General features: G+C 42.0%; 2 protein-coding genes across 8 annotated transcripts in view; one reads left to right on the top strand and one right to left on the bottom strand.

Moving 5' to 3' along the window:
• The window catches only part of TMEM266 (transmembrane protein 266), a 148,474-nt gene extending 148,054 nt beyond the window's left edge, over positions 1–420 (bottom strand). The window contains exon 1 of one of the 2 annotated variants that reach the window (XM_003818970.5): positions 320–420. The gene's annotated coding sequence lies outside the window, so the exon portion shown is untranslated. The remainder of the gene's footprint in view (positions 1–319) is intronic. The other variant, XM_034939190.4, reaches the window with a different exon arrangement.
• Positions 421–534: 114 nt separating this feature from the next.
• Positions 535–12,722, top strand: part of NRG4 (neuregulin 4) — a 123,504-nt gene continuing 111,316 nt past the window's right edge. For 4 of the 6 annotated variants that reach the window (XM_034939196.3, XM_055098563.2, XM_055098562.2 and 1 more), the window contains exons 1-4: positions 535–681; positions 6,975–7,105; positions 7,361–7,406; positions 8,167–8,277. The gene's annotated coding sequence lies outside the window, so the exon portion shown is untranslated. The remainder of the gene's footprint in view (positions 682–6,974; positions 7,106–7,360; positions 7,407–8,166; positions 8,278–12,722) is intronic. The other 2 variants (XM_063596810.1, XM_055098560.2) reach the window with 2 other exon arrangements.

The raw sequence follows: 12,722 nt of genomic DNA, 5'->3' as shown, positions 1-12,722 counted from the left end.
ATGCAAGATGGCACACGGAGGCAAAGAATGGGAGGTAAGGCATCTGCAGCTGGACCCGAACCAGGGCAGTTTGCAAAAATAAATAAGAAGCATGTGACAAGAAGCAGGTCTCCAGGCTGGAGCTGAAGCCCTGGGCTGCCCCACGCACCCTCGCCTGGCTCCCCCGGCCAGGGGGATGAAGGTCAGCGGCAAGATCCCAGCCCTTCCGAGCACGTATCCTGCAAACCTTGACCGGTCCCCCCACCCCCCGCCCCGACCACAAGACTCGGGCAGTGAGGCAGGGGAAGCTCTGGCCGCGGCCGGCTGCGAGGACACATACCTGCTGCCCGGGCTCGGGATTCGCTCGGCTCTGCAGCGGCGCCGGCCGCGGCTCGCGCTCCCGGGGCTCCCCTCTCCGCCCCCCCGCCCCCTCGCGGCCCCGCCGCTCCCTCCGCCCCTCCGCCCACCGCGCTCGGGGGCGCGCGCGAGGCCTCGCGCCGGCGGCTTGGCCGAGCCCGCGCCTGCGCCCTCGCCTCCCGCCGGCCGCGCGCGCGCGCCCCCGAGGCTGCGGAACGGCGGCGCGGCTGTCTAGGAAACCGCGGCGTCGGCTGGCAGGGGCTGGCGGCCCGAGCTGGGCAGGGGGCGGAGGCGGGGGCTCGGATGTCTCCGGGGCTGCCACGCAGAGCGGGCTTCGTGGCGTGGGTGAGGGGGTCGCGGGGCAGGGTCGGGGCCTGAGTGCGAGCGTGTGGAGAGGCGAGGGGGCCGCGAAGGGTGGGTTTGACGGGGACGCGGGCGGGGCGCAGAAGCAACAAGTGCGGAGGCCGAGGGCGTCGCTCGGGGAAGCGGAGGACCCCCGCGGGATTTCGTACAGCTGAGAATGGGAACCTCCCGTCGCTTTGGCGCAGCGCTTTGCAGTTTCCAGAGCTCTTTCCCAGTTGCTCCGTTTCATCCACGCGGGGCGCCCGGTGAGGGAGCGGATGGCACGCAGTGCCCCCTGCGCTTGGAGGCCACCGAGGGGAAAACGCCTCTTTCTGTGTGGCCGGAGTCATAGCACGGTCTGAGTGCCTTGACTCTCAGTTGGCTGCCTAGGAGAAAAATACCTGTCAGTACATTCATTTGATGGCCTCAGCTCAGGACCCTTGTAGGGACGTGTTTCTCCTCTTTTTCCGTTTTTCGTTATCTGACTCTTAAAAAGGCTTTTTACACGTCCCCATCTCCTTTCCCCATGAAATCCCAGTACCGCAGATACACTGTCGACCTGCTTATGTGCTGTATGTGTTATCTGTGCTTGATGCATAAAAAGTAACATTGCGCCCCTTGGAGGCAGCATCGCCGCGGTGGAGAAGCCTGTCCTAGGGCCATGATTGCCAGTTACCGGGTGGGTTAAACGGAGCCACTGAGCAATCTGGATGCACCCACAGATATTCTCTGTGGTTAAAAAAAAAAAAAAGTCCTCACCCATAATGGGTACTACTCTAATTAATGTTTGCAAGGGCTGCTGTGAATACGGCCATTTAAGCAGCTTCTGGATTCATAGTAGCTTATTATCGTTTGTCTTCTCCATCAATTCTTGCTAAAAATATAGCCATTTTCCTATAGGGTGTTGCGATTTTTATGTTAAAATATTTGAAAAGATGGGAAACCCTTGTTTCTAGGACACGGAGTTTCAGAATGGCTTTTGGCTCTGCAGATAGGTTTGATTTCTGATTCTTGTACCTCTTCTAAAGTGTTTTTATTTGATTAGGTCCAGTTGGCCTCCCAGGAATGTCCTTTGTCTTTTCTTCCTGCCGTAGCTTTTTTAGTATGGATATAATGAAAATGGTAGAGTTGAAGGACTTCAAAACCACCTCTTGGAATTGCCCCACGGTCTTGGACTACCTTCCCTGGATTATACGGAAATATCTATACAGGGAGTATCTACTTTTGGCAAACTGAGAAAAAAATGTAAAATTTCTTCAGATCCTCCTTCGCCTTTCAGCATTTCCTACTCATCTCTAATCTCTAATGGTGGAATTTCAGAGGAAGAAACACTTGGAGATGATACTTGTGGAAGCTACCTGGGTTGCCAAAGGATTTTTCTACATTTCTAGACGGAAGAAATGTGGACTAGAATAGAGAAAGTGGAGATGGGTTAAGAAAAATTAATGGAGGATGCATGGGAGGGGAGCTATAGTTTTCTGACAGTCGGTGACAGCATTTTAACTAGGTACACTTTCTTTAGAAAAAGCTTTGGCATAGCTTGCCCAGATTGTTATCCACTCCATTTTCCACCTTAGTAGAACTCTACTTAAGATTTGATTGAAACTATTGAGAAGCATCCAGTTATAACGCTAATTAACTCTCAGAGTACAAGTATTTTGAAACTTGCTGAGAGAAATTTGAAGACCACTTCAAATTTCTACCAGGAATCTTTGTATCCTAATAAAATTTTTTTGAATTCGGGTTCATACGACTTCAAGGGAACATTTTTTTCTACAATGGCTATTTATAATATAATAGCCATTGTAGAAAATATTTATATTTATAAATATTTATATTATGTATTTATAATATAATAGCCATTGTATTGAAAATTACATGCTAATAACGTTTACCTGTGTCTTTTAAGTGTTCTGGGTTTTGTCCTTTTCTGAGTAATCCGAGTTAATGGAAATTGTAGGTGCAACCATTTCATGTTGTAGTGTGAAGTCAAAAATCCCAAAACATGTATAATTTGTCAACTCTATGCTGCCCCCTGGTGATGTCTTACTTCACAGCACCTCCCCAAACTAAAATCTCCCTTCGATAAATTTTTTAGGGTATTGAAAACTTAAGTGTGGACGAGATGCCATTCTGCATTCTTCAAACTGGGCCTTCTCTTGTTTTCAAATACCCTGAGGCCTAACACCGGAGGAGGATTAGCCCTTGAGGCTGATGAGGCTAGAGGAACTGTGAAGATCTGCCACAGATCTCACTTTCACTTGGAGCATTATTCTTGAACTTAACTGGCTTATAAGACTCACTTGGGAACACTTGCTTAAAATCAGATTCTGTGAGTCATAAATTCAGCTGATTAGAAAAAAAAAATCGGATTCTGGAGCCTCCTTTCAAACACCTTGAAATCTAATATCAGGGGGTTGACTTGTGATTTTTTTTTTTTAACTGCCCCAGGTGATTCTTATTGACAGGAGAGGGTGGGGGAATCCTAGAGCTATAAATAGTACAGGTGCTGCTTCAGTACACTGCAGGTGACTAATGAGAGGGAATTTTGTGAGTAAAGGAGCTTAGTAGCAACAGGAAAGTATAAGAGCTGTAAAGCAGAAGTGGAACTGTGGGTTTAAGCTTGGTATATCACTTCCTTGCCAGACATAACTGTTTGTTTCTAACGTGGCTGTAGTTGGCATTCTCTCCCATACCAAGATACCTTTTGAGGTAAGTCAGATTTTCTTTTAGTTAAAAAGACTGCCTTTTCAAGAGTACCAGGATCACATAAATGGAAAATTTGTACATGTATGTAGCTGCAAGATTATGGGAGGATAGATTAGAGATGATGTTGATACTGTGAATGTCTGAAAAAGATTGGTAGCAGAGTTAAAGCTTTTGTTCTCTTGAGATAGTTGCTTGTGAAAATAGAACAAGTGAATCTGATGCCATGTGATTTGTGAAAATTTGAATAATGCCCAAAGTCCTTAAATTGTTAATGTGATATAAATGTTAATATTTTGAAAGCTCTTCTAAATGCTATAATATAACCTCACTTATTTGGAATGTACAGGTAGAAAGCCAATCTGAGTTGGTAAAAGCCTGAAAAATGGAATATATGTGACTTTGTGTGGTATTTATTTTAAATTTGAATACATACAATATCTAAGTCGTTTTTTATTTTTTAATTTAACTTAATTTTTATTTATTTATTTATTTATTTATTTTTGAGACGGAGTTTCGCTCTCGTTGCCCAGGCTGGAGTGCAATGGCGCAATCTCGGCTCACTGCAATCTCCGCCTCCCAGGTTCAAGCAATTCTCCTGCCTCAGCCTCCCTGAGTAGCTGGGATTACAGGCATGCGCCAACACACCCAGCTAATTTTGTATTTTTTTTTTTCTTTAAGTAGAGACGGGGGTTTCTCCATGTTGGTCAGGCTGGTCTCGAACTCCTGACCTGAGGTGATCTGCCTGCCTCGGCCTCCCAAAGGGTTGGGATTACAGGCGTGAGCCACTGCGCCCGGCCGCTAAATCGTTTTTTTTAAAAAAAATCCTGTTGAGATGACTTTAGCAAATAAATATGATTAGTAACTAGCGACATTCACGTGCATGCAGTCTGTGTGGATACAATACCATGGACTCAGTAGGCTCTCAATAAAAATTAATTGTAAAGTTTTCTCCTAAGTAGGTTAAGAATACTTAATGCAGCAAGCCCATCTTCAAAGATAGTACTTAGAGCAGATTTTACCTTGAATGGCATACCAAGAGTGGGGCAATAAGAACAGTAGATCTTGCGTATGGACAATAGTAATTCTCATTATCTGTAGAGAATTTATACTACAGTAAACCCACTAAAAGTCTGTTTTTTATTTCCAGTAATTTTTATGTACCAGTAATTCTAAACTGTGTCAATAATAAAATAGTCCTCCAGGAAAAATCTCTCATGGATCTGGATTTTAAACAATTTCTGTAGTCTCTGTTAAGTTTTAGTATATGAATTTAAACTTCAAATCAGCACATTTTAATTATTTTTTTAATAAACAGTATATTCTATATGGAAATTAATTTCGAGAACTCCCACTCATACAATTGTCCTTCAACAAACATGGACCCAGCTATTGTATATATTTCCAAGTAAACTCATAAAAGTTCAGGGTAATTCAAGATTTAAGGCACAGTTCATGTTCGCAACCCTGGTGGTCCATATTCCTGCATTTAAACAGTAGATTCTTTGTAAACAATGGTAGCACAGTGATTTTAAGGGTGAAGAGACAGAACTTGATTACTTCAACATTGTTCTATGTGACCACTTAGAGTTTTTGTTTATGAAATTTAAGAGTGAAACATAGTGTAAACTTTAAGGTATAATATTTTTGTTTCATGGAATTATCCTCTTGAATAATTTTTTTTGAGACAGGGCTTTGCTCTGTTGCTCAGGTTGGAGTGCAGTGGCACAATCTGGGCTCACTGTAGCCTCCACCTCCGCCGTTCAAGCAATTCTCCTGCCTCAACCTCCCGAGTAGCTGGGACTACAGGCGCCCAGCACCACGCCTGGCTAATTTTTGTATTTTTTTCAGTAGAGATGGGGTTTCACCATGTTGGCCAGGCTGGTCTCCAACTCCTGACTTCAAGTGATCTACCCATCTCAGCCTCCCAAAGTGCTGGGATTATAGGCATGAGCCACCGTGCCCGGCCCCCTCTTGAATAATTGAATTCAAATAATACATTTAACTTTGAATTTTTTTCTTTTTTCATTGTTAATAGTTGCTTCAAAACTAAAAAAGAAATCAAGAAAAGAGGTGTAATGTTATTTAGTACTGCAAACAAACCAGTACATTGGCATATGTGTTTTTTATTTTTTGAAAATGTTAATTTCATTACAATTTCCTTTTTTGTACTATAATACTTACTTTATTTTCTATTGGTATATAAGTGGAGTTGAATTTCCACTGTCTCTTTCCTATTGTTTCATTTCATGATTATTACTGAAAAATAATTTTATCACATAGAGGAAGAGGTAATAAAAAAATGATCCCTCTGACCTGAGGTCTGGAGTTTGAGACCAGCCTGGCCAACATGGCGAAACTCTGTCTCTACTGAAAATACAAAAATTATCTGAGCGTGGTGGTGGGTGCCTGTAATCCCAGCTACTTAGGAGGCTGAGGCCACAGAATCGCTTGAACCGGGGAGGCGGAGGTTGCAGTGAGCCGAGATCGTGCCACTGCACTCTAGCCTGGGCAGTGAGAGCGGAACTGCATCTCAAAAAACAAACAAAACGAAACAAAACAAAAATGATCCCTCTGGCTGGGTGCAGTGACTCATACCTGTAATCCTAGCACTTTGGGAGGCTGAGGCGGGCAGATCGCTTGAGCTAAGGAGTTCAAGATCAGACTGGGCAATCTGGTGAAACCCCTTCTCCACCAAAAATATTTTAAGAATTAGCCAGATGTGGTGGTGTGCACTTGTGGTCCCAGTTGCTCGGGAGGCTGAGGTGGGAGGATGGTTTGAGCCTGGGAGGCAGAGGTTGCAGTAAGCCAAGGTTGCACCACCGCACTCCAGCCTGGGTGACAGTGTGACACCCCATCTCAAAAAAAGAAAGAAATCCCTCTGGATGTCAGATGTTCTAAGTATATTAATGGGCCCAAATGATCACCACGTGAATGGTATTCAGTTTTTAAGTGAGTTCAGTTATGTGTTTGATATTTGGAATTTTGCATGTACTCTATGAAGAACCATTCCTTTGGCTACACAATTCACGTGCCAAAATGGAATATCAGCGAGTACATATACATGTATTGAAAACAAAAATGATCCACTATTCCAATTGTGGTATAATTAAGCTATTTTAAAACCTAGCAAGTACAGGCCGGGTGCAGTGGCTCACGCCTGTAATCCCAGATCACTTGAGGTCAGGAGTTTGAGACCAGCCTGGCCAACATGATGAAACCCTGTCTCTACTAAAAATACAAAAATTAGCTGGGCGTGGTAGTATACGCTGGTAGTCCCAGCTACTTGGGAGGCTGAGACAGGAGAATTGCTTGAACCAGGAGGCGGAGGTTGCAGTGAGCCAAGATTGTGCCACTGCACTCCTGGCTGGGCGACAGAGCAAGACTCTGTCTCAAAAAATAAAAAATAAATAAAAATAAAACCTAGCAAGTACATATCCATGTAGTTATTGATAGAATCCTAGTAATTGCTGACATTTATGGAATACTTGCCATATGTCAGACACCATTCTATGTGCTTTATATATACTAATTTATTTTTTTCGTAGCAGTCCCATTGGGGAGTTATAGTTATTAATGTCATTTTACAGATGAAGAAACTGAGGCACAGAGGGATTAAGTAGCCTGCTCAAGATCACACAGCTAGTAAGGAACCGAGATTCAAACTTGGGCAGTGTGATTCAGAGACTTTAAATTCAACGCTGGTGCCTCACTGCCTCACGTATGTACACAAAGTTGTGCCTAAATAAGTTTGAGGAATCATTAAGTAGTAGGAAAAACATTCTGGATTCCAGAGTTCCAGCTCCAGTTCATTCTGTAACTATGAGTAAGGGAAATAAATCAAAGTCTCTAATTTAGAGAGACTTGTGCTTACTTCATCTAGAAGTTCTCTAAGTTTTTTTCTAACTCTAAATTTTTATGATTCTATGATTATTTTCACATAAAGGAGAAAATTTGTCTTTTTACTTTCTAACAGACTAAAAGTGAATCAGAAAAATAAAGAACCAGCATCAAATTTGAAGGTAGATACATTTTTGATGTTTTGTAGTTACAAAAATATACTATTCTTAAACCTTTTATGTTCGTTATTTGTATGACTACAGAAAGCCCATAAACTTCTGAATAATTGATTGTTGCATTCTAACTATTGACTGGAATACAAATTCGTATTTTTAATATATGCCACTTTGATATAATTAAGGTAACCTGAGCTATCGCCTTGATCTTAGTGCCATATAAAGTAAAAGCTCTTTGGGAAAATTAACTTTCTAAGTGGAAGATAGATCATATACTACTTTTTTTCCTCTTCTTTCCCACAAAGACTACCACCTTATTAAAATGACAAGACATATTAGGCTTCTGTCTGTGATAATACATGTAACATTTTTTTCTTGGGGAACACAAAACATAAAAAGTAGCTTTCATAATAAAAGAAATGTAATTCCTTGTCCTTACAAAATCCCTGTTTGCATAGTATGAAGTGGCTCCTCACCACCATCTGATCTTTTAATAAAATTCTATTTCCCTCTTAACCCAACTCCTAGCCTTTTATTTGGAAATAGTAACAGTAGTTTTTCTGGGACTTAAAAAGTTGTGAAAGGGGGAAAAATTAAACATGTCAACAAAGTGAAACTTCTGCTTCTTACTAAAAAGTCCTTTGAGGTATCACTAAGTAAAAGAAAAACATTGATATGAAATTTGCATATATATTCTACTTTCCTTCTCTTTGTGTATTACTAAAATTGTTATATAAATATTCTGTTCTTGCTTATTTCTTTATAGTGGCCACAAATTCTATTAAAGCAGAAGAAATAGTGGTGAACCACAAAAGAGAACCAGTTTCCTCTCTATTCTGCAATTTAGAGGAAAAATTTTCATCCAAGGACAGATCAGGTAAGTATTCATTCTTTTTAATGTTTTGGGGCTATATATGTAGCCATAATTTGTTAATTATAATCCTAGATCATTGGTTTGATTTAACTAAGAGACAATAAGGTAGTCTCTGCAATATGGAAAATTCTGTAATTTTTACTTTTATGGGTTTCAGTTCTGTTTGAGAACACTGTATGTATAGAAGTATGTTCAATTAGGCTGGGCACGGTGGCTCACGCCTGTAATCCTAGCACTTTGGGAGGCTGAGGTGGGCGGATCACAAGGTCAGGAGATCAAGACCATCCTGGCTAACATGGTGAAACCCCGTCTCTACTAAAAATAAATAAAAGAAAAGATTAGCCAGGCGTGGTGGCGGGCGCCTGTAGTCCCAGCTTCTCTGGAGGCCGAGGCAGGAGAATGGCATGAACCCCGGAGGCGGAGCTTGCAGTGAGCCGAGATCGTGCCACAGCACTCCAGCCTGGGCGACAGAGCGAGACTCTGTCTCAAAAAAAAAAAAAAAGAAGATTGTTCAATTATATGTTAACTATTTATTTAGAAAAGTAGAAACAACAAAGAGCTGTTGCTGGTTAAGTTTAAGTCTGGTCTTTGTGATTTAAAAATAACATGAATAGAATTCAACTTTTAGGCTGAACACAGTGACTCATGCCTATAATCACAGCACTTTGGGAAGCTGAGGCGAGAGGATCGCTTGAGCATAGGTGTTCCAGACCAGCCTGGGCAACAGAGTGAGAGCCCGTCTCTATAAAAAAATAAATAAATAAAAATAGGCAGGCATGGTGGCACACACCTGTGGTCCTGGCTACTTGGTAGGCTAAGGTGGGAGGATAGCGTGAGCCCAGGAGTTCGAGGCTGCAGTGGGCTATGATCAAACCATTACGCCACAGTCTGGGTGACAGACTGAGACCCCATATCTTAAAAAAAAAAAAAAATTAGTTTTGGAGAACAGGAAGGAGTCTGGAGAAAAGTCCAAGTTGCTGAGCTTAGAAAAACGAAGGCTCGGCTGGGCACGGTGGCTTACGCCTGTAATCCCAGCACTTTGGGAGGCCAAGGCGGGCAGATCAGGAGGTCAGGAGTTCAAGACCAGCCTGGCCAACATGGTGAAACCCCGCCTCTACTAAAATACAAAAAAAAAAAAAAAAAAATTAGCCGAGCGTGGTGGTGAGTGCCTGTAATCCCAGCTACTTGGGAGGCTGAGGGAGGAGAATTGCTTGAACCTGGGAGGCGGAGGTTGCAGTGAGCCATTGCACTCCAGCCAGGGCAATAGAGTGAGACTCCGTTTCAAAAAAAAAAAAAAAAAAATGAAGGCTGGGGGTGACAATAATGCTTTTCCAGTAGATGAGATGCTGTCATACTGAGGATGGTGCCTGTTCTTTTCTAACCTCTACGAAGGAAAAACAGCAGGAAAAAATAGATTAGAAAAATCAAAGATTTTGAAATTAAGAATATTTGAGGTTGTAGTTATTTACTTTGGGAAATTGTAGAATCCCCTTTCTAGAAGATCTTCCAAGTAGTGAACATCTGCTGAGAAAAGCTTATCTACCACTTATACACCCATCATTAGGTCTTCTAACCTTATGATGCTATGGTTTACTTTGAAATGCAGACAGTTATTTATGTCTAAGGCTAACATGATATATTTCTAATGATAGAATAGGTAAACTTATAGAACTTTATGGAGAATGATAGTTATTTTAGGAGCACAGAAATAGTCATATGTCTTATCCAATTTATTCCATTCTTGGCCGTGTGACCATCATTAACATATTTAATTTTTCTTGGCTCTTGTAATACTCTCCAAGTACATATATGTTACCATCGACAGAAATGGAATTGTGGACTCTTAATGTATCATCTCTACCAAGACTAGAGAGAAGGATGGGAGGACAGATTTAAAGAACAGTGTGTTCAAGTGGGATTGTTAAGAATAGTTCCCCGAAATGTGGGATAGGGTGGAGATTTCAAACAATGAGAAACAGGCTACAGTATGGTAATCTGAAAATCTCATGTGGGAGCAAGGAAAGGGCTGTTGTTCTTTCTACTGAGTCAGAGAAAGAGGAGAAATTAAGGGAAGTAAGTGGTTATATTGGAAAAGGCACCTTGTAATCTAAAAGAGAACCAGCTTTTTATTAGAGTGAACTGCACAGAAGTGAAAAATAAATTTAGGGTAAAAAGGGTTTGTCCTCAAAGAAACAGACTTTCCAGTAGATATTGTTGATGAATAGGGAAGAAGGGGAAGAATGACTGAGATGTTGAAGAATTGGGTGTAGAGTGAATGTGGTTAGGAGGGTTTGAGAGTGAGGATGGGAGGGTCAGAGGTAAAAGGAAAAAGAGGCTTGTGCATATGGGGTGAGCAAATAAAATGGAAATGAAAGAAGCATTTGAGTAGGAGAAAAAATAGACACAAGTTGAGGAAAAATTAGGAACTTTAAGATAATATTTCTTTGTAAGCAAGGAGATGTTAAGGATGACCAGTTATGTATACTGAGGAAATATACTCAGGAAAACGGTTAGAGTGTGTGTGTGTGTTTGTGTGTGTATGTATGTGTGTTGCAGTTGGAAGGGGATGATAATTACCCCAGGCCTGAGAAGGGCACACACATATGAAAAGTAACTAGGCTGATTGACCCTCTTATTTCAGAGAAGTTTTCCTGGAACAATGTTGACAGACATATCCTGTTTGGATTTTTTTTTTTCTTTTATGAGACGGAGTATTGCTCTATCCCCCAGGCTGGAGTACAGTGGCGTGATCTCAGCTCACTGCACCTCCACCTCCTGAGTTCAAGCCATTCTCCTGCCTCAGCCTCCTGAGTAGCTGGGACCACAGGCATGCACCACCGTGCCCGGCTAATTTTTGTATTTTTAGTAGAGACGGGGTTTTACTATGTTGGCCAGGCTGGTCTCGAACTCCTGACCTCAGGTGATCCACCCACCTCGGCCTCCCAAAGTGCTGAGATTATAGGCATGAACCACCACGCCTGGCCCCTATTTGGATATTGATTGTAGACTGAGTTTCTAGGCTTCAAGGGCATAGGAAGTCTTTAGAAAGACCCAGGTATGTATGAGAGGCAGCGCTTAGGGTAGTGAGGGTGGGGAGCACTATGATTTTTTTCTCCTTTACATTTCTATACAGAGCTATAGCACTTTGTAGAGACATGCATAATTCAAGACTATTTCTGGCAGCAAAGAATGGAAAGTTTGGTATTGCCATGTGGCAGTAGCTTAAGAGTTTATAAATCACATTCACCAGCCAGCTTTTTTTTTTTTTTTTGAGTCAGAGTCTTGTTTTGTTGCCCAGGCTGGAGTATAGTGGCCTGATCGCAGCTTGCTGCAACCTCTGCCTCCTGCGTTCAAGTGATTCTCATGCCTCAGCCTCCGAAGTAGCTAGAATTACAGGCATGCACCACCACACCTGGCTAATTTTGGTATTTTTAGTAGAGATGGGGTTTTACCACATTGGCCACGCTAGTCTCAAACTCCTGGCCTCAAGTGATCTGCCTGCCTCGGCCTCCCAAAGTGCTGGGATTATAGGCATGAGCTACCGTGCCCAGCCTCCAACCAGCTTTTGAAACTTTTTTTTTTTTTTTTTGAAACAGGGTTTCTCTTGTCACCCAGGAGTACAGTGACAAGATCATAGCTCACCACAGCCTCGAACTCCTGGGCTCCAGGGATCCTCCCACCTCAGCCTCTGGAGTAGCTGGGACTACAGGCCTGTGCCATCACAGTCAGCTAATTAAAAAACATTTTTTTTGGACACATGGTCTCACTATGTTGCCCAGGCTGGTCTTGAACTCCTGGGCTCAGGTGATCCTCCCACCTCAGCCTCCCAAGTAGCTGGGATTGTAGTTGCAAGCCATTGTGTCTGGCTGCAACTTTAATTCTTGATGAATTATTAATTTGGGGAATTTGTGTTATTTCATATTTAGCATATAAAGTGAATCTTTATTATTAAATCATTTTACATTTGCAGAGACTGCAACCATACACTATTTTTTTTCACTTTTTTTGAGGTAAAATATACATATAAAATTTACCATCTTTACCACTTTTAAGTGTACAGTTTATTGGTAATAAATACATTTATATTCCTTTTTTCACCCTTTATCCTTCCCTCTCCTCTATCCTTAATGGCCTTTGGTAACCACCATTCTACTCTCTGTCTTCATGAGATTCACTTTTTTTTAGCTTCTATATATGAGTGAGAACATGATATTTGTCTTTCTGTGCTTAAGATTATTTTGCTTGACATAATTGGCCTCCAGATTCATCTATGTTGCTGCAAATGACGGGATTTTATTCTTTTTTTTATGGATGAATAATACTCCAGTGTGTACGTATATCCTATTTTCTTTATTCATCCATTGATAGGCACTTAGGATGATTTCATATTTTGGCTATTGCTAATAGTGCTGCAGTATAGACGGGAGTGCAGATAGCTGGATCAGATG

Source organism: Pan paniscus, chromosome 16, assembly GCF_029289425.2.
Source record: "Pan paniscus chromosome 16, NHGRI_mPanPan1-v2.0_pri, whole genome shotgun sequence".
NCBI lineage: Eukaryota > Metazoa > Chordata > Mammalia > Primates > Hominidae > Pan > Pan paniscus.
The sequence above is the reverse complement of the archived record's forward strand: the minus strand, read 5'-3'. Positions and strand labels throughout refer to the sequence as shown.